The following is a 23,806-nucleotide window of genomic DNA, read 5'->3' on the forward strand; positions in this document are numbered from 1 at the left end:
GATTCTTGGTCAGATTTATTGCACTAGTATTGTCACACCTCAAAGGAATTTTGTTCAACTCAACTCCATAGTCTCTTAACTGTTGTTTCATCCAAAGAATTTGAGCACAACAACTTCCAGCAGCTATATATTCAGCCTCAACTATACTCAAAGCAACACAAGCTTGCTTTTTGCTATGCCATGAAACAAGTGCACTACCTAGCAAGTGACAAGTTCCACTTGTGCTCTTTCTATCTAGTCTACACCCAGCATAGTCTGAATCTGAGTAGCCAATAAGACTTAGTGAGACTCCCTTTGGATACCACAAACCAACATTAGTTGTACCTTTCAAATACTTAAGGATTCTCTTCACACTTTTCATATGAGATTCTTTAGGATTAGCTTGGAATCTTGCACATAGGCACACAACAAACATTATATCAGGCCTACTTGCTGTCAAGTACAAGAGTGATCCTATGATGCCTCTATATTTTGAGTTATCAACAGCAATCCCTTTCTCATCTAAGTCAAGATTGCAATTGTTTGATATTGGTGTGGCAGCCTCCTTACACCCTTCCATACCAAACTTTTTCAACAGTTCATTGCAATACTTGCTTTGACTTATGAAAATTCCATCTTGCATTTGTTTAATTTGTAATCCCAAAAAGAAAGTTAGCTCTCCCATCATTGACATTTCAAATTCTCCTTGCATGGTTTTAGCAAATTCTTTACAAAGAGAGGTATTTGTAGATCCAAACACAATATCATCCACATATATTTGTACATACATTGTGTCTTTTCCAAACTTCTTGACAAACAATGTATTATCCACTTTTCCTCTTTCATAATTATTCTCAATCAGAAATTTTCTCAGCCTGTCATACCAAGATCTAGGAGCTTGCTTCAAGCCATAGAGTGCCTTTTTGAGCTTGTACACATGATTAGGATTCTTAAAATCCACAAAGCCAGGTGGCTGTTCCACATACACTTCTTCTTGTATCAGCCCATTAAGGAAAACACTTTTTACGTCCATTTGATAAAGCTTGAAATTCTTTAGAGAGGAATAAGCAAGAAGTAGTCTAATGGCTTCAATCCTTGCTACAGGGGCAAAAGTCTCATCATAATCAATTCCTTCTTCTTGATTGTACCCCTTGGCCACTAGTCTTGCCTTGTTTCTTAGAATTATTCCAGATTCATCAAGCTTATTTCTGAAAACCCACTTGGTTCCAATAATTGGATAGTCTTTTGGTAATGGCACTAAATCCCACACTTCATTTCTTCCAAACTGATTTAGTTCCTCTTGCATGGCCATTAACCAATGCTCATCTTTAAGTGCTTCATCAATGTTCTTAGGTTCAACTTGTGACACAAATGCCATGGTGTTGCAAATATTTTTAATTGCACTCCTAGTTGAAACACCCTTACCAATGCTTCCAATTATGTTGTCCATTGATAAGTCTCTTGTGGTTTTCCATTCCTTAGGCAATTGTTCACATGTTTCCTTTGCTTTCTCAAGTGATACACTCTCCTTAGGCGCTTCATTAGGTTCATTCTCCAATAGGGATTGATCAAGCAACTCATTTAGATCTTCAATTTCAGTTTGCCTAGTCTCTTGCTTATTTGACTCATCAAATACCACATGGACAGATTCTTCTACAACTAGAGTTCTCTTATTATAAATTCTATAAGCCTTACTATTTGTAGAGTATCCTAAAAATATTGCTTCATCAGCCTTTGCATCAAACTTCCCAAGTTGCTCTTTTCCATTGTTCAGCACATAGCACTTACATCCAAACACTCTAAAATAGGAAATGTTAGGTTTCTTTCCTTTATAGATTTCATAGGGTGTTTTCTTTAATATGGGCCGAATCAGAACTTTGTTTAACACATGACAAGCAGTGTTAATAGCATCAGCCCAAAAATATTTTGGCAAGTTTGTTTCATTCAACATTGTTCTAGCAAGTTCTTCTAAGGACCTATTCTTTCTCTCAACAATCCCATTTTGTTGAGGTGTCCTAGGTGCTGAGAAATTATGGTTTATACCATGTTCCTCACAGAATTTTTGAAACAACATGTTTTGAAACTCACCTCCATGGTCACTTCTTATAGAGGTGATGTTTGAGCACTTCTCATTTTGAACAAGTTTGGCAAATTTTCTAAAGGCATTAAAAGCATCATTTTTATTTGCAAGAAACATGACCCATGTGTATCTAGAATAGTCATCAACAATTACTAAGCCATAGTAGTTTCCGCCTAAGCTCATGGTTCTTGAAGGACCAAACAAATCCATGTGAATTAATTGCAAAGGTCTAGATGTGGAAATCTGATTTTTGCTTTTAAAGCTAGCCTTCACTTGCTTGCCCTTTTGACAAGCATCACATAGTTTGTCTTTTCCGAACTTGAGTTTAGGTAGACCAACCACTAATTCTTTCCTACTCAATTTATTCAAATGGTCCATATGAATATGTGCAGCTCTCCTATGCCAAAGCCATATGTTTTCTTCTTGAGTTATTAGACACTTGTGTTTGACATTGTTATAGAGTGTTCTAAGTCAAGCATGTATATATTGTCAATTCTTTTGCCAATGAATCTGATTTATTTACTCTTTTTATCACATATCAAGCAACATGTATTATCAAATTCAATTTTAAAGCCTTTATCACTCAATTGACTAATACTCAGCAGATTATGTTTCAAACCATCAACAAGCAAAACATTTTCAATCAATGTTTGAGAGGAGGGATTACCAACATTGCCATGTCCAAGAATTTTCCCTTTGTTGTTGTCACCATAGGTAACATACCCTTCATTCTTCAATTTCAGATTTGTGAATTTTGAAGGATCCCCAGTCATATGCCTTGAGCAGCCACTATCAAGATACCAAAGTAGATTTTTGGCCCTCAAGCATTCCTACAACAAAATTCAGAGAAAAAATTTAGGTACCCATGTGAAGGGTCCTTGTTGGTTAGTTCTCAACCTTTGACTCTTTTCAACCCAAACCATCTTTCTATTTGGAACTCCATATTTTCTAGAATAGCAGTTCCTAATTGTATGGCCTTTTTTGCAGCAATAAAAACAAGTTGTTTGTCTAGAAAAGTTGTTTTTGAATTTTCTAAAGTTTTGACTTTTCACAAAAGCTACTTTCTTTGACTTAAGTGGCATGCTCATACTTTGGTTAAAGCCAAGTCCACTCCTATCAAAAGTGTTTCTTTGTTTTCCCAAAAGAATGTTCAAGTTTTCATTTCCATTAGTGAACCTTGCAAGTGTAGATTTTAAATCAGCATTTTCTTTTTCAAAAATTTTGCAATGTTCACAACCATCTTTTGAGGAGTGAGCTTCACTAAAGTTAAACATAGTTTGAAGATTTTCATGCTCATGCTTCAAATCTTCAAGTTCTTGTTCAGCTTCAATTAAAAGCATTTTCATACCATTTCAGCTTGTTTTTCAACTTTGAATTTAAGGCACCTAATTTGACAGCTTCTTCATGAATTTGTATAAAAGCTTCTTGAAGCTGATCATAATCCGGATTGGATTCAAGGTCAGAGTCACTTACAATTGTGTCATGGTCAGTTCCAGCCATCAAGCACAGGTTGTTCTCCTCACATTCAGATTCATCACTTGATGTGCTTGAGTCATTATCTTCCCAAGTAATGTAGGCTCTCTTCCCTTTTCCATTTTTCTTAAATTTCTTCTCCTCTTGTTGCTTCTTCAAGAGATTTGGACACTCAGCTTTCATGTGTCCCGGTTTACCACATTCAAAGCAATTAAAGGAGGATGTGCTTGCTTCCTCTTTCTTGTTTGACTTTTTATTGAATTTGTAGGGGGAATTCTTCTTTCTTCTCATGAACTTTCTGAACTTCTTTACCAGCAGATTGAAGTTCTCGGTTTCGGAATCATCGGAGCTTGTTTCTTCACACACCTCTTTACCTTTGGCAGATTTCAAGGCTTTCAATGACACTCCTTTGCCTTTCTTATCTTGCTGCTCATGTTCATTAAATATGTGCAGCTTTTGCTCATGCTCCCTCAACTTCCCAAAGAGAGTAGCTAATGTCAAGGAGGTCAAGTCCTTTGATTCTTCAATGGCTGTTACCTTTGCTTGCCATGTTCTGTCCAAGCATTGCAACACTTTTAAATTCAGCTCTTCCTTCTCAAATTTCCTGCCAAGGTCAACAAGGTGATTTATCAAGTGTGTAAATCTCTTTTGAAAATCAGAAATAGATTCACCATTTTGCATTCTAAACAACTCATATTCTCTAATGAGAGTATGCTTTCTTGATCTCTTTACATCACTTGTTCCTTCATGAGTGACTTGCAAAGTATCCCACATTTCTTTAGCAGATAAGCATTGTGAAATTCTGAAAAATGCATCAATAGACAATGCAGATGTTATGATATTTTTGGCTCTTTTATCATGTTGGGCTCTTTTCTTTTCCTCATCACTCCACTCACTCCAATGTTTTTCCTTAAGCTCACCATCATCATCTTTTTTCATAGGAATATAGGGTCCATTTTCTATAGCATCCCATACAGCAATATCAATAACTTCAATGAAAATTCTCATCCTAATTTTCCAATAGACATAGTTTTCACCATTGAAAACAGGAGGTCTATGAATAAACACACCCTCACCATAGGGTAAGTTGTTGTTGGCCATTTTTGAAATCTTGAATAACTCTCAAGAACCTTGCTCTAGATACCAATTGATAGAAAAGAATGGCACAATCCAAGAGGGGGGGTGAATTGGATTCAATGACCCTTTAAAAATTTATCAGAGTATTTTGGATCTTAATTTCAATCAAAACTTTTCTATGACAGAATTTCCAAATGAAGCTCTTCTAAAGACTTGTTACAAAAATATGAATGCAATATGCTCACTTGATTACAACATAATGAGGTTCAACAATAATGTTCAATTATAGATTTAAACCATCAAGATTCACATACACTTGTTAATCAAGTTTTATCTTCTTTAATATTCAATTAAGCAATTACTCAAAGTAAGAGATAAGGTAGAAGAAGATTTCACGTCTTTTATACTGGTTCAGCCACTCCACATGTGACCTACATCCAGTCCTTAATCAACACCTAATTAAGATTTGTTCCACTATCTTTAATCAAGAAGGTTTACAAGCAAACACACATGCATATACTTCTATACTAAAGATAACCACTTTCTTGACCCCAAGAAAGCACCCCTTGTAGAACCCACTACAAGAAACCTTATTACTTGAGAAACCCTTCTCAAGATTTTCCACAAAGATTCACAAAGAATAAAAGGAACGAATTCACCTGGAATTCTTGAACAAATCTTTATCTTCCCCTTTCAAGAATATGATGATGATGATCTTCTATCAAAGCTTTTCACAAATGTTTTCACTCTTGGATTTCACAACGAAAACTCTCCAAGATGTCACAAAGACTCACAAAAACGTTTTTCACAAATTGTTTATCAGTTCTAACTCATGTCTGAAGTTTCTCAAAGTTCAAACTATTTATAAAAGTTTCAGACACAGATAATCGATTATTTTAAAGAATAATCGATTATTTTGTTCTTCAGATTTTTTGGAAATCAACCAAGAACAATATAATCGATTATTTAGCTGGATAATCGATTATTCTTGTTCCTGGGATAATCGATTATTTCGAGAAATAATCGATTATTACAGCAAGGCATTCCACTTAGCCTATTTGCTGAAATAATCGATTATATTTAACAATAATCGATTATTTTGAGTTAGTTCTTAAAACTTCATTTTAAGACTCAAAATAACTTTCCAATGTTTTTAACTCATCATCATATACTCTCTACTTGGTTTAGATAAGATTTGATTATGCACAAAGCATACTAAGCACACAAAATATAGAAACACATTTACAACAATTTATATCCTAAGTTCTATTACATAGCTCCAACTCATAGCATTTTCTTGACTCTTCTTTGACTTTGTTTTTGTGCTCCAAGTTGTTGTTCTCATGTTGTGATCATCAAAACTCATTAAGCTCTCCTAAGCTCAACACCTGCGTAGAAAAAGGAGAATTGATCAACCGCTGTAAGAAATCATCAAAAGTGAAAATTTTGTTGATGTAATATTCACACCACCAACGAAGAAAGCTCTTCGAGACGAGGAAGGAGGGGGAAAAAAGAAAGGAGTAAGGAAAAGTTGTTTGTTAGGGCGTAGTATGAAATCTAGAACTTCCTTATAATCTCTTTTCTCGACACAAATATCAGCATCAATTTTCTCTTTGCAACAGAGTGGAAGAGGTTTCATCTGGCAGAGTCCAAATTGACGAGCAAACAATTGAGGCTGATAAGGATAGATTCTAACATCTTTTTGTTGCATCCCTGACAAAATAATATCCCAAGATAGGAAGCCAAGCCATATATCGACAGATTGTCGAGATATGTTTCCTACTTGGTTATTTTCTCGAACCCAAAGAGGACCTGTTAAACTTGGACGGATGAAAGGAGCAAGGTCCTCAAAAAACTCATTGAAACTAAGGATCGTTTGAACGTATCGAGCAACATTATCTATCGAACGTCTGCGAGGAGTCAAGGTAGTCAATCGAGCGCCTTCAAGTTGATATTCATAGGAAGGAAAAGAAGAAGTCAGTCGAAGTTTTTTTCTCAAAAATGGCATTAAGCCATAGTTGCAATAACCACAATGGGCTAGAAATATTACGAGGACCAGCTTCTCGAAAAAGACTCTCCAAAGCATCATCAAGGCAGTAGTATAAAGAAGCTAGTAGTAACTTACTTAGACATATATTCTTTTGTAAATGTAAGGCTTAGGCCGAAATGTAGTAGTATTTAGGGACTTGGAGAGATAAAGTGTAGAAAACACAACCAGATAACCAATACATCAAGAAAGCAATATGTTCCGATTCAGAAATAGGCGTATCAGTCTTACCCATATGTGCATTAATAAACTTATACGGAATGGGCCTATACGGAATTTAAACCTTACCCTAGGCGCATAGGGGAATTTAAACCTTGACAAAGGTAAATGGGCCTATACGGAATGGGCCGGGATTTCAAATCATAAGACAAGATGCATAGAAAGGTACGAGCATGCTCCGTCAAGATCATAAAGGCAATTAATTTCAAAGATTTGGTCTTAAATTTATGACAAAACATATTTAATGATCATAATAGCTAGGTTTTTGTCGAAAAATGAAAAGCCAAAAAGGAAACTTTAGCTCTCCCTTCTTTGCTCCTCGAGACCAAAGTTTCCTAAGGGGCATCTGTTGGGGTAATCGAAAATGAGCTACCCAAGAATACATGAGGATGGTCAGCCAGTATGTAAAGAACTTATCAAAAAGCAAGAAATTTTTGACCAAAATACGAGAGAAGGCATATTTAAGAATCGAAGAAACAAGAAGGAGGTTTCCAGCAGTTCTGAATGGTTCAAAAAGGTTACACAAAATGTAGAATAATAAATGAATGGTAACCGTTATCAAAAGAGCTATGCGAAAAATCAAAAGAACGTGGCAATGGTTATATGTAGTTAGAAGCAGTTGAGGGAAGTTACTCAGGACCACATAGTGGGAATGGTTACACATACCACGACAAAAAACATATTAACGAAACTACCCCTCATTCAAAATCTATAAATAGAAGGAAGGATCTCAACCCGAGGGATTAAAAAATCATGCTTAGAAGGTCTCACAAGCACTCTTTTCAGGCGCTTATGGATCTCGTGTACAAGATCACTGTGTATGACTTCTCGACCATTCTTTATCTTTTCTTTGAATAGGTCATTGTAAAGTAGTGTAGTTCCTTGTAGTTTTTTGTAACCTTCTAGGGTCTTCATGATTGTAATTCAACAATCACTAGTAGATTTATCATGATTTCTGTTATTGATATCTATGATGTTCACTCAATTCATTTAAATATTTGCATGCATAAGCCTTGTCTTGTGATAACTATTAATGAATGCTTGGAAATCCACGTATGTTAATTGCATTGTATAACCTTGATGGACTCCTTCCACCAAGGAGATGATCAAAACATTCAATGGTGAAGAGGAGCTCCTTTCCAAGGCCAAGATGGTGACCTTAGAGGGTGGACGTTCCTTCAAGGGTGAGGCTAAGTGATAGTGGGTGTGAAGGGTGGAGTCTTGGGCGAATAGGAGAAAGGTTGGGAGGATGGTGTTTTTGGGTGTTCTAGTTGGATCTCTTCATCAAGTGGGGATGAAGGCCACTCAAGGGAACCCTAAACTCACTCTAGGGAGGAGATAGGAGAGGTAGGCCGTGTAGACCTAGTGACTAAGGAGAGGATTTGAGGAAAAAATGCTCACTCAAATTCATATATTCCAAAGTATTTACATGATGCATAGCCTAGGGTATTTATAGGAGTGGGAGACATCTAGGGTTGCATTTGGAGAGTGCATGGACGAAATTCACAAGCCAAATGCACACCAAATGAAATGCAAATGAACCCTAGATGCAAATTGGTGGCTAAGGATGGAATCTTTGGGATTAGTTAGGCTACATCTAGGTGCATGATAAGACCATGCAGCCTTTGCCCTCCACTTGGGCCTAAGCCTTTCTAACACCAAAAATAGGTCCAAGAGCCACAAAAAATATGTCTAGGTTTTGTTCCCACCCTAATCAAATACCTTAGCCCAAAAATAAAAACCTATGATCTAAAGCACCCCATAATACAAGGGTAAAATGGGAAGTATAAAAGAAAATAAATCCTATGACTAAAATACCCCAAAATACAAGGGTAAAATTGGAAATACAAGTAAAATAGATCCTATGTCTAAGATACCCCAAAATACAAGGGTAAAAATGGAAAATCAAAGACAAGGGCAAAATAGACATAAAGATAAATTCTAGGCTATCAAAGCTTAGGAGAGTGATTAATGTATTTTAATCTTGAGAAATATGTCTTCTAGGGTTTTGACTTCCCTATCATCTTCCAATCTCCTAGCCATTGGCCTAGTGATGGGTCCCACATGAAGCTCTATAGATGGTCCTCCATCACCCCCTCCTTGTTGAGAAGGATTTGACCACAATATTCAAGCTCAATCATTCCATTGGTACCTTCAAGAGATGTGAGACCACAATTAGGGAAAGAAACTAGTTAAAAACTTAGCTATGCAATCCTTAAGTACACAATTTGTTGGATGAAAGAGTTAGGGTCATTTGAGAAAGCCAAAAGGCTTAACCATATAAGAAAATTTTCAAAAGTTGTGGTGACCCCATGTAATTCATTCATCAAATCGTCTATCTTAGGGATTGGGTGCCTAGACTTTATTGATGGCTTTCTAAATTGGTGCACATCCTCTATTGCCATCTTTCTTTGGCACCAAAAGAATGGGGATGGCACAAGGGTTAAGGTTTTCTTGAACCTAGCCCTTTTTCTTCAAAGGAAAAATTCTTTTTTTTTTTCTTTTCTTTTTGTTTTTGTTTTTGCTTTTCTCCTCCTCATCTTTCTTAGCTTTTAATTTGAGTTGGTCCTCATTCCCTTGAGAAGGTGATAGAGGACACCATACAAATTTCTTTCCCAAGTGTTGGAAACTTATTTTATTGGTGAGGCCATCATGGATTGTTTGCTTGTCAAATTTCCATGGTCTCCCAAGCAAGACATGACTAACCTCTAATGGCATTATGTCACACAAAACTTCTTCTTTATATTTGCCAATAGAGATTGGTATGCTTGCTTGTTGGTTAACTACAACACCTTTTTCCTTATTGATCCATTGCATTTTGTATGGTTTAGGATGAGGTTTTGTAGTTAAGGCTAGCTTATCAACCAATCTAGTACTACAACAATTAGAAGTAGACCCATTATCGACAATGAGAGAACAAGTACTTTCTAAGACCTTGCATTTTGTTTGAAACAAGTTCTCTCTTAGTGAGTGGTCAATTTCACTAGATTGATTGTTAAGGATCCTTCTAACCAACAATAAGTCTCCTTCACAAGGTAAGATTTCTTCCTCGGATTCTAAAACTTCTTCTTCATCACTTGAAGATGAGGAAGTAGCTTCATCAAGGCTACTATAGTGATCTTGGCCCTTTAAAAGCATGGTTTTCTTGGTGGGACATTGTGGAGCAATGTGCCCACGGCCAAGACACTTGAAACACTTGATGTCACTTGTTTTAGTGTCTTTGGAAGAGGCATTAAAAGATTATTTTTCTTTTTCTTTTTCTTCCTTGGGAGAAGATTGGGAAGAGTGACCCTCCTTCTTAAAACTCTTGGGATAAGAGGGAGTGGAGTCTTTTCGAAAATATTTTCTTTTAAGTTGATGCTCCACCCTTGAGGAAAGTTGAACAAGTTCATTCAAATCTCTATATGGTAAAAGTTCAACTTTGTCTCTTACCTCAAGGTTTAGACCACTTTGAAATCTAGAGATTGTGGTCCTCTCTTCCTCCCTAATCCTAGCCCTCATCATGAGTAACTCCATAGATTGCCTATATTCTTCCACACTAGAGGATCCTTGTTTCAATCTTTGAAGCTTATCCATAAGCTCTCGATCATAGTATGGAGGAATATGCCTCATTCTTAAGGCACTACGGAGCTCATTCCAATATTGGATTGAGGGCTCATGATTTATTCTCCTTTCTTTTTCTAAAGAGGTCCACCAATACATAGCATGCCCTTGGAAGCTAAGGGTTGCTAAAGAAACCTTCCTATCTTCACTCACTCCATGGCAAGAGAAAAGTTGTTCAACTTTCATTTCCCAATCCAAATAATTCTCAACATTGTCTTTGCCATGAAATGGGGGAAGAGTGATGTTGGGTTCCCTATTGGAAGACTCCCTATGTTTATGTTGCCTTGGGAGTCTTTGATAGTAATCATCATTGTGATGACTACTATAGAAGATATCACTTGGAGGTTGGGTATGATACCCTTCCTCCTCATGAACACTTGAATGTATCATATGCCCCTTGCCTTTTGAGGATTTAGGAGAAGAGACTCTTGGTCTTGAACCACTAGCCTCTCCTCCCACAACTAATCTAGCAAGCAACCTTTTTATTTCTTCATTATTTTTCTCATTTTATTTTTCCCTTTTTCTTAACTCTTCCTCTCTCTTTATATTTTCTTCCTCTTTTTTTTCTCAAATATTCTTTCAATTGTCTAAGTTCATCCCTAACACTAGACCTAGTACTACAAGAGTTATGACCATGTACACTAGAATGATCACTCATCTTTGATCAAGAAAAGGTTTTCACAAATTTAGTTTTCAAAAGGGTTTGAAAAAAAAGTTTTCACAAAGAGTGAGTGATAAAAAGGTTTTCACAAAAAGGTTTTTAAGGTGCAAGATTGGTATGAAAAGGCCTAAGTTTACAAAGTGAACTATTAAAGGGAGGTGGACTACTAGGAATCACTTAATAACCAAGCCTTATCAAGTAAAAATCACTAAGCCTTTTCACACTTTTCTCACAAAATAATTTTCACAAGACTAAGGTGTGTGTGTGCACGGACCCTTAGTAGGCAATTATAAGCCTTCTAAAAGAAAATTGAGGCAAAATAAAGACCTAAGTAATTATACTACTAAAAGCTTTAAAACATGCAAAAGGAAAGCACTTAAAGCATATACTAGTCGAAGGCCTAGGTGAAGGTTTTCAAATCACCTTCAACTACACGAACTAAAACCAAAATGAAGAGGTTTAAAAAAATGGCCAATTACAAACCAAGATAAAGAAATAAGGCCCAAATTACAAGAGGCCAAAAATTGAGCAAAATGAGCAAGTAAGAAACAAAAGAAATTAAAGGTCTACAACTCCTCCAATTTGGCTCCCCTTCACAAGGAACAAACAAAGTTAGTCCTCTCCTTTGGTGTTTGCACTCTTTGAGATATGATATCCTTCTCCAAAGCACTTGGGACCTCACGGATTTAGTCTCCACTCAATCCCCCAAAGAAGTTTTGCTAAGGGTTTCTTGGAGGTAGTACTTCACCTACACCCAAAGATAACAAACCAACCAAGAACAAGAAGGAGGCCAAAGGAATAAAACTGAAAATGCTCAATTAAAAGGCTAAACTCAAAGAGAGATTAATGAGACAAACATAAGAATTCCAAAGAGGACAAGAAAAAAATTAAGACACATTAAAAAGGCCAGCACACAAAGGAAAAGTCCTAGATTGGCACTAGAATGGAGTTAAAACTTTAATGGTTTTCACTTGTGAATTTTTAAGTCCTTTTTGGTAGAGGTCCAGCCACGGTTTTGTGTCTCAAAAGGGTCCAATAAGGTCCAAAAATTCAGTCCAAGCCTAACTCCAATGTGCAAGGGTAATTAGGTCAAATGTCCACAAGTCTAGCAACAAATCCTTTTGTTTTCTTTTATTTTCTTTTGGCCTTTTTGGTCACGTTTTTTTTCAATATTTTTGTCCATATTTTGTTTCTATTTTTCTTTTAAATGTTGCTTGGTTTTTACACTTGTGGGTGATTAAAAATGCAGCACATAAAGGAGTCAAATTTAGAGAGACAAGTGGCAACACATGAGTAGGTGATGAGGCATATTGTGAGTGGAGTGTGTCTTGTACTAATTCTTTCTTTTTGTGCAGATTTTTTGTCAAAGATTCCAGCACTCACACACAAAATTTAACCACTCACACATGTGCACAAAGGACAAAGGAATAATCATGTAATGATGTGCATGGAAAGGTGGCTAATCATGTATGTGTAGGAGGCAAATAACACATAGATTTCAATACAAATTTGGAGCATGCCAAGGACTAATCAACATGCATGAATCACTTCTAAATGGTGCAGTAAATTTTCAGCCACCTCATGGAAAAGCACATACATCAAATATTTTCATTTTTCTCATACATCAAATGGGTGCATCATACATATAGATTTTTGTCCTTTTGAGATGGGTGAGAGAAAAACAATTTTGACAAAACTTAAAAGGTAAAAAGATCAAAAAGAGATACAAGACATGTTCTTGATGTTCATAATATATTTTTCCAGCACTTAAGTGTAAAAGCAAAAATGGCACACAAGAACCTAAGACTCAAGAAAAACCCTAAAGCACAAAAGGAGGCTCATGAACAACTAATGAACCATAGAATAATATGAGGAGATATTTGAAGCAATATTTGCATGGATGACAAAGACAGCAAAGATGACGCAAATAATGACTCAAAAAGATAAAGACTCAAAGAAAATGAAAGAACACTAGTTACCCATGAAGATAACCAAAGCTCTAGATACCAAATGATGGACTCCTTCCACCAAGGGGATGATCAAAACATTCAATGGTGAAGAGGAGCTCCTTGACAAGGCCAAGATGGTGACCTTAGGGTGGACGTTCCTTCAAGGGTGAGGCTAAGTGATGGTGGGTATGAAGGGTGGAGTCTTGGGCGAATAGGAGAAAGGTTGGGAGGATGGTGTTTTTGGGTGTTCTAGTTGGATCTCTTCATCAAGTGGGGATGAAGGCCACTCAAGGGAACCCTAAACTCACTCTAGGGAGGAGATAGGAGAGGTAGGCCGTGTAGACCTAGTGACTAAGGAGAGGATTTGAGACAAAAATGCTCACTCAAATTCATATATTCCAAAGTATTTACATGATGCATAGCCTAGGGTATTTATAGGAGTGGGAGACATCTAGGGTTGCATTTGGAGAGTGCATGGACGAAATTCACAAGCCAAATGCACACCAAATGAAATGCAAATGAACCCTAGATGCAACTTGGTGGCCAAGGATGGAATCTTTGGGATTAGTTAGGCTACATCTAGGTGCATGATAAGACCATGCAACCTTTGCCCTCCACTTGGGCCTAAGCCTTTCTAACACCAAAAATAGGTCCAAGAGCCACAAAAAATATGTCTAGGTTTTGTTCCCACCCTAATCAAATACCTTAGCCCAAAAATAAAATCTTATGATCTAAAGCACCCCATAATACAAGGCTAAAATGGGAAATATAAAAGAAAATAAATCCTATGACTAAAATACCCCAAAATACAAGGGTAAAATTGGAAATACAAATAAAATAGATCCTGTGTCTAAGATACCCCAAAATACAAGGGTAAAAATGGAAAATCAAAGACAAGGGCAAAATAGGCATAAAGATAAATTCTAGGCTATCAAAGCTTAGGAGAGTGATTAGTGTATTTTAATCTTGAGAAATATGTCTTCTAGGGTTTTGACTTCCCTATCATCTTCCAATCTCCTAGCCATTGGCCTAGTGATGGGTCCCACATGAAGCTCCATAGATGGTCCTCCATCAAACCTTCACTTAATTAGCACATACCTAAATTGAAAACATCTTTGCTAGTTCGTATAAAAAGAGTCCACATACTAAATCACTCACAAACACCCCCATTTTGATTATGACCGTTTCCCAAAGTTAAGTTACATAGAGTGTCTCCTTTATTACATGATATAAATAAGTATTTATAAAAAATAAATATTAATTATTCATGATTATTAATAATTATTATCACAATCTTCATTTGACTTTTTTCTTAATCTTTATTGTTGATAATTTTTATAGTCTCGATTTTTTAAACCTTCAAATTTTTATCATAATTTTATTATAGTAATTGATTGAAAGATAATATTTTGATGCGTAATCAAAATAATATATAAAAATAATATTTTTCAACATTTGATCAAAATACACGTATAAATTATTTTTTTTATTTTTTAAAAAATGATGGTGATAACAATATGCTAATTAATTAGCTTGTACTCATCTAAAACTGAATTATGGTTTACATGATGTCATATACTAGATAAGCCAAAGACAAAAATTCATGAAAAGGAATTGAAATGGAACCATTAATATAATTTCTGACGAGGATCGAGATATGCAATTCTTCGTGGTGGCAGTTTTCAATTCAATGTCGGTGACCCAAACATGACTTTACTTGTGCTTCTCTCAAACATCTACGATATCGACGCTAGTTACTAGTTTTAATCATATTATTAATGTAAAGTATGAAGTTAGACATGAAACACATAGAAGGAGGGGTTGAATATGTGTGTGTTAGTACGAAGGAATTTATAATCATTTTCGTAAGGATAATGTTCTTCGTCCAATGCACTTTTGAATACCAGACGGTTATGCAGAGTTTTCTTAACACAAGGGTACTGTGTCTGAGAGATTTATCGTCTACTAAGGAAAATGTTTCATATAACAATAATGATTAAGGTTCTTGCATTTTCCTTTTCAAGATAGTTTCATATAGGGATGAGCAGTAGATAAGACTTTTCAGTGTAACATATTTGTTAAACAAACTTTGTGTCTTCGTCTGAAAAATGGTTTTAATAAAGAATAAACATTAGACGAAGTTTTCAACATGATTTATCAATTAGGAAGAGTTTGCGTCTGAAATATGAGTAAAACAATGTAAATAGTTTTATACTGCTTCGCTCAACTGAGCTACGTCCAGTCTCCTTCACCTGAAGGGTTCCACTAAATATGCAATTCAATACAAAAGTATTGTCAGCCACTTCTGGCTCGTTGACTTCACTCATCAACGCTAGTATGTTCTTCTTAGCCTCTTCAGGCTAGCAATGAGTATTATGGACCACCCAAGTCAGAACCACTCCTGGTCCAAGTATTCTCGACCTCTCTAGGCCTCGAGTATTATAGACCATCCCGGTCACAACCACTCTTGGTCACGAGTATTCTCAACCACTCCTGGTTGGCTAGCTTCACTCACCAGCACTAGTATTCTTAAACTACTTCTGGTTTCCCAAGTATTCTCGACCACTCCTGGCCTGCCAACTTCACTGACCAACACTAGTATCTTCTTATCAGCCACTTCTGGCTAGTAGTGAGTATTCTCGACCACTTCCTGGCCCACCAGCTTCACTCACCGGTGCTAGTATTCTCTTATCATCCACTTCTAGCTAGTAGTGGGTATTCTTTGACAAGCCCCTCCGGACTTTACAAGTATTCTTTCCCCAACCTCTTTAGGCTTTACAATGGTAGTTAGACAGGTTTGATTTGAGTGTATGGCTTACTCTTATAGAGAGGATACATAAACTTCTACACTCACTAAGGTATGCAACCTTAGTCTTTACAACGATTGAGTGTTTGATTTACTCTCACGGAGAGGATACATAAGTTGGCACACTCACTACGGTTTGATCCTAAGATGTACATATTTGAAACTCCGTAGTTTACTGAGACGAATACAGTAATGTACATTTGACTCTATACGCACTGCCTCTAGTTTCGTTGCATCATGGGCTAGATATCACTCTTTTTCACGCTTGCACCATTTCAGGCCAAACAGCCAACCTTTTAAGGTTTGATGTTGAGACCTATATATAGTCTTGTGAAATATGCTCGTTGTAAGTGTCCGTTAAAGTAGATATAGTCGTTCACGACCAATTTAATCTTCTCATTTAATGTTCAGATTCTTGCATTAAATGTTGCTTCTTGTGATAGACCTTGCGTGAAGTATTCTTTGTCTTGGTAGCAACAGTGACTTGCATTAAATGTTGCTTCTTGTGATAAACTTTGCGTGAAGTATTCTTTGTCTTAGTAGCAGCAGTGTCTAAGTTTAAAAGAGACCTAAGAACCTTTTTTTTCTTTTCTGGTCTCATAGTTGTGGGATTTTGTCCTTGTTTAAAAAAGTAATGTACTTTTTCTAACACATGCATGCTTTTAGTTTTGCGCTTGATTTTCTCCTTTCTTCTTTTCTTCTCAAAATTTCGATGACTTTGTGTGTTCTCCTGTGAGTATGGACGACATTCAAATTGTCCTCTAAAGGTTGATTTCTCAGGTGGTTGCGTGACAACTTTCGTCTGCTTATGGTAGTCTATGTGTAGCTCAGGCCTTGACCTTTGTCTGAACATTTGTCATTAACGCAATTACTCTTCCTTTTGTCTGGTCAACTTATATATATGGTCAGACTTTCAAATTATCTTTGACCAACCTTCGTCTGAGTCTTTATGTTTCGCTTTAGGTTGTGCTTGACACGCTTTTGTCTTGTTCTTGACTTGGCTTGTTGGATGCTTCAGTTACCCTTTCGTCTGTTGTCTTGTATCGTCTGATGCACATGCTTGTTCTTCATTTTGCCTGTTCTTATGTTTTTCTAAAACACTAACACACTTGTTAGAGATAACAAAATGTATTATATTTGTCTCACTCAAAACCTTGTTGGGAGTTTCTTCGTTTAACTTAACAAAGTATTTATTTTTTGAAAAAAGTAGATGTGGTATAGCATCATTATGAAGAGGGTGACCCTAACTAGGTTAGCACCTTGCTCCCTGTAGACACCCAATTTCGTCTGGGGGCATACAAAAAAGGAAATGGACCTCTGTTATGAAGGGAAGGAGCTCCCGAAGCATGCAAACAACATGACAAGACATTAGAAGGCCCAAAATCCCAAACAAGCTGGTTTTAGTAGCCTGGAACGGGCTGTTGCAAAATCCCTATACTGAAACGGGCCGTTCCAAAATGGGAACGGGCCATTCCAAATTATTAAAAGGACCTAAAAATCCTTGTTTGAAATTCCCGTTCTAGTCTACCAAATTATGTGTTAATCTTATCTTTGGAACGGGTCGTTCCAGTTTCAGAATGGGCCGTTCTAGTTACAAAATTAACACAGAACAGTCAGATCTAGAACTGGCCGTTCTGGAAACTTTCTATTGCCTATAAATAGACAGCTTCGGCACAGTTCTTAGGGCCACAAAATTTCGTCCAAGACTCCTTAGAGCTCGAAATTTTGCGAGGCATATTGTAGTGTGAAAGTTTGCCATAAAGCACCTTCTCCATATTTGAAGATTCAATAGAGCTCGTTCAAGAGATATTTCAATCAATCTTCTTCTATATCTTTTATTTCTCATCTTTATCTCTATCTTTTATTTATAACAAACGCAATCATGTAGATATCTTAGGGTTAGTCGTATAATTTAAATTTTAAATATGTAAATAAATATTAATAAAGGGGATTCAATATTTAATTTAGGCTAAAACACTAATTTGGTCCCTTATAATAATTGTTTGTTTCAATTTAGTCTCACTTTTATTTTTGGTTTCAATTTGGTCCCAAACTAATTAATTGGTTTCAATTTGGTCCCTTAAAAATTAATTGGTTTCAATTTGGGACTTCCGTCCAAATTATTTAAACGGAGTTAACTTTTGCCCACATGGATGCCACGTAGATGCATACGTGGATACCACGTGGATGCCATGTGGATGCCACGTGGATGACAATTTTTTTTGAAAATACCTGGACTCAGAACGGCCCGTTCTGAAACCGGAACGGGTCGTTCTGGTTTCATTTTTGGTGTATTAATTTTGCATTCAGAACGGCCCGTTCCAAATGCAAAATTAACACACAAAAAATGAAACCAGAACGGCCCGTTCCGGTTTCAGAACGGGCCGTTCTGGTTTTAACTTTTTTTTAAAATATAAAATATTAATAATTTTACAAAATATATATTATTAATTATATTTTAATTATGTTGTTATATCTAATAAAATAAATATTTTAATAAAAATAAGTAATTTTAAAATTTTTACCATAAAAAAATATTTTTCAAAATTATTATATTTTTTAATAAAATTAATAAAGAATATCATAACAATACGATTTTAGTTTCTCCCATTAAAAATTAATAATTTTAATATATATATATATATATATATATATATATATATATTGCGGAAAAATATAATTTATATTTCTCTGATTTGGGAAAAATACAAAAGTGGTATAAATAGAATACAAGGGAATAAATCTGCACACTAATTTATCCCTAAAAATTTGGGAAATAATTATCCCTATAAATGCTATATCTAAATAATTAAAGGAGGGGAAATAAAATTGATCTTATTAACATTAAATCTTTATAAATCAGAATTCAATATTCTGATTGATATATGCTGATTTCCAACAGATTCTGATTGATATGTGCTGATATCCAACATATATATATAATGTTTTAAAATTAAACAATTATTTATCTATTCAAATTAACATATGTTATAATTTTTGATATTATATCAATAATATTATTAATATATTTATAGATAAACTAATATACTTTTACAAAAATATAAGTATATTAATTAGAAATATATATCTGATCTTATATATTTATATTTTTTGTAAAAATATATTAATATATATTAATATATATTTATCAAATTATTAGTTTATTTATAAATATAGGAAAAATATTATTGATATTAATTTATTAATAATATTAAAATATTAATAATATATAAATTTTATTTATTTAGTAATAATAAATATATATCATTTGATACATTACAAAAAATTATAATATATGTTAATTTAAATAAGCAAACAATTATATAGTTTTAAAACATTATATATATATACATATTAAAATTTTAAAATTATTAAATTTTTAATAAGAAAGACTAAAATTGCACAATCATGATATTTGAGAGATTAAAATTATTCAATTAAAAATGGTGAGACTAAAATTACACAAATATAATCTTTTAAAGACTGAAATTACTCAATTAAAACCTTAGGGATCAAAATTGCATAATTATCACTATTCTCAGTTTTGGAATGGCCCGTTCTGAATACAGAACGGCCCGTTCTGATGCACTTCTGGTGTGTTAATTTTGCACCTGGAACGGGCCGTTCCGGATGCAAAACTAAAACACCAAAAGTGCAACCAGAACGGCCCGTTCCGGTTTCAGAACGGGCCGTTCTGGGTCCAGGTGTTTTAAAAAAAATTGGCATCCATGTGGCATCCACGTATGCATCTGCGTGGCATCCACGTGGCTAAAAGTTAACTCCGTTTAAATAATTTAGACGGAAGTCCCACATTGAAACCAATTAATTAATTTGGGACTAAATTGAAACCAATTAATTAGTTTGGGGACCAAATTGAAACCAAAAATTAAAATGGAACTAAATTGAAACAAACAATTAATATAAGAGACCAAATTAGTGTTTTAGCCTTTAATTTATTAATTCTTATCATGTTAACTTCATCATAGTGTACCGATTTAGGGCGTTGTAGGGGTGCTTAATACCTTCCCTACACATAACCGACCCCCGAACCCAATTCCCAATTCTGGTTATCAAGGCCATTATTGGACCTTTTAAAAAAAAATTCTTTTTCCAATGTTTTGAGTAAAACATTGGTGGCGACTCCATGAACCTATTTTCAAAAATCATTAATTAAGGATTAGTCTGGCATCCGGGCATTCCTTAATTGATGAGACCTTTAAAAGGATGTCTAGACCATAGGTCACAAGATCGGAAATTTTTGGGTTACGACAGATGGCGACTCCACTGGGGACATTTAAAGAGGGTCAGAACCATTTAATTGATAAAGTTAATAAAATAAAAATAATAATTTAAATATTTTTCCCCTTTACTTTAATAAAGATCTTATTTGTTTGGCTTTAATATCTGTTTGTTTGTTTAAATTCTGCACCTGTTTGAATAAAATTGTACACAATCATTTGCACACAACAGTTCCCCCTACACCCGAGGGCATGAAGGTAACAAACATAAGGAGTAGTTGATGTACGACCGGCCCAAGTTTGGGCTTGGAGCCTGCGAGCCTTGTCGAAAATCACACTCAAGGTGATAACCGGTTACTGTAGCCCGAAATACTGCGACAGACCTTAGAGTTTGCTAGGTGACGGCGATAGAGATACTGGGTCCCTATAATGGGGGCACCTTGGGGGCCTTAAGACCAGTGAGATTAGAACTTTCCTATACAATACACTTTTCTTGCAGGGACCACAGACCAAGGATTTAAACGTGACTGTTCACGGGTGTACATTTGTTTGAGCATATGTGTGTTGCATTTATTTGTGTTTATTTATTTCAAATGGATAAGAATTACAAACAAATAGATATTAATAAAAAAAAATATGATAAAAAATTTAACTCCCTTCTATATACCCAAACCTCAAAGCATCATATAGGATAGTTTATTTCAAAAAAACAAAAACAAAAACAAATAAATATATAGCAAAAATCATGCATCATAACCTTAGTAAAAAAAATGATAAAATTTAGGCAGAAAACAAATATCATGCATCTTTAAAGTCTACATCTTCTCAGACTTCTTCCAATCTAGAAAGATGTCATTCCTCAATTCAAATAGAAGATTATTTGAAATTTCGAAAAGGAGGCATGCAAAAAAGGAAATTGAAGCAAAAACAAAAACAAAAACAGAGAGAAAAAGAATTTGCTTCAAAAGAACATAGTTTAGGAAGCTAAAGAAAACTCCGCTGATGAACGAGAAATCATGAACTTAGGGAGTTTGAAAAAATTGATAATAAGCACCCTTACACCTCCAATTCATTATCAAATCACTCCAAACTACATCCTTCTTCTCTGACTCATCAACCTCGTCAATAAAGATGAAAATTTTGGCAATCACCAAAATAGTGGGAAACCCGAAGATCCTATTGACGGTTACTTTTGATGGGAATAGCAAGAAGAGAATCTGAGAAGAAACGAAGACTAATTTCAAATCAACGAACGAGAAAGCATGTCTATAGGGACATCATTCAAGCATGAGCTTCTGTAGCTTGCAACAACATCATCAAAGTGCATCGAAAGATCTTGTACAAAGAATGTTCTCTAAACAAACAAATCAATGAGAATGATATTTGTTGAATTTCTCAATCATCTTTGCATCCTATTTTGCACCTCATATAGATAACATGCCTTCCTGGTAAATAATAAATAAGAATAAAAAGGGAAACCTAACCTATGCGTGTTAATCAAATAATGAGATCACTAGTATTCAAGTGCAAACTCGATACATCAAATTGGAAGCACTTAAAAACCAGTAATTGTGCGAGAAGACTGGGGGGCATAACACACCCAAATTGACGATTCAAACACCGAGAGTTCCCCATGCAGAAACGACAACTGTTGGGATATGAGGAATGATCAAGAATGAATCAATCCTTGTTTCTAGGGAATTACAACAAAACCCAATTGAAGAATAAAGGCATTGGATGACAAAAAACCGCTAGGACGAAGACCCGTAAAGGGCGTCCTAGGCAAAAATTAGGGTAAAGGAATCAAAATCCTGATAGGATACATCCTATGCAAAAGTCAGGGATATATATATATATATATATATATTAATATATATATATATATATATATATAAAGCAATGTCTGCTCAAGTTGAAAACTGAAAGGCGGCTTGAGTATTCCCTATACAAAGCAAGAATCCATAAAGGTTTGACTTTGAACTACAAACACCAAGCAAGTGGAAGGGTTTTTCTGAGGTAATCAAGTCATCATGACTCTCTATGGGGAAACCTCCTTCTATCTCTCTGTGTATGAATCACGAACTCGGGGCATGCCCGGGCTTCGAGCTTTGCTAAAGGGGCACGTGTAAATTGGAAGTACTGTTTTAATGTCATAACATTCTTTCATTTCTCTTCTCCCTTTTATCTACTCTAAGCCTTGTCAACAAACCTTAAATGAACAAGTACATTTGAAATAAGGACTGTAGACCCCTAAAATTGTCCGGGTCGGAAATAAGACTCGAAGACTCTCGAAGACCGAAGAAAAGTCAGTCGAAAGGACTCCTGGAAGACCCTAGGATGATTCTTCATAGGTTTAGAAGTCTTAGAGTAGCTTAAAATAAGGATGTGGGAGGATTGGAGCTCAATACGGCCTCCTAGAAGTTCAGTACGGCCGTACTGAACAATTTGAACTACAATACGGCCGTACTGAAACCAATACGGCCGTACTGAAGTTTTTGAACTTCAGTACGGCCGTACTGAATTCAATACGGCCGTACTGAATTCAATACGGCCGTACTGTAGTTCAAAACTTCAGTACGGGCCGTATTGATGTCAGAGGCCGTACTGCGCCTCACTCCTATATATAGGACGTCATTTGGACGTCATTCCACACATTTGGACACTTTTTCCAGACTTCTGGACCCTCTGGGTGAGTATTCTAGGGTTTTTGAGCAGTGTTCTGCCCTAGAAATCTCTCCGAGAGCCGATCCGACGAAGTTCTGAGCATTTAGCTTGAGGATTCGAACTAGTCAAAGGGAAATCTTTTTGATTTCCATAGTAAAAATTAATCTTTAGGGAAGGAGCGAGCAAGCGTGTAGTGGGAAGGAGCGCCAAAAAGCCTCCTAACGTCTGTTTGAATATATAAAAGCACGCTTCAAAGGTTTCTTTTTCAAATCCTTCCTTTTATTGCTTTCTGATTGTTGCATTGCATTTTTCATCATGTAGATATCTCGTTTATAGTCGTTTCTAATAAATAAGGGTAATTTAGTAATTTTACACTGTTATTTATGAAATAATCCGTCATAGGGAACCCGAAAGGGACGTTGTGGGGTGCTAACACCTTCCCCGCACGTAACCGACTCCCTTACCCAACTCTGGTTGTAATGGCCAAGGTTGATTTGCGAAAATCAATTGCCTTATCCCTTTTTCCAATGTTTTGAGTAAAACATTGGTGGCGACTCCAAGAACCCTTCTTTTTGCGAAAACCACTAATCCATGGAGGGTCCCGCTTGGGATTAACATGGATTGGTGAATCATTTAATAAAATTGTTAGTTCGATGAGGTCTCAGTTTGAGAATAAGTCGTTCTAACAATTCATCATCTTTCAAAACTTAAAAAGAGTCCGACCATCGTCGCGAATGCCAAGGTCCGTTTCGGCGGGTGGCGACAGATGGCGACTCCACTGGGGAAGCCTCAAGAGTCAGTCTCATTTAGTGATGGATTATTTCTAAAATAATAGTTTAAAATTACTTCATTACCCCTCGCTTGTATGATAATATGTTTTATCTAATCGGCTTTAATAACTGTTGAATGCTTAAATTTTCGCAATTGTTTGAAATACAAACTGCACACAAACCTTTGCACACAACAGTTCCCTCTATACCCGGGGGCATGAGTGGAAAGCCATAGGGAGT

Source organism: Cajanus cajan, chromosome 4, assembly GCF_000230855.2.
Source record: "Cajanus cajan strain Asha chromosome 4, NIPB_CcT2T_4, whole genome shotgun sequence".
Classification (NCBI taxonomy): Eukaryota; Viridiplantae; Streptophyta; class Magnoliopsida; order Fabales; family Fabaceae; genus Cajanus; species Cajanus cajan.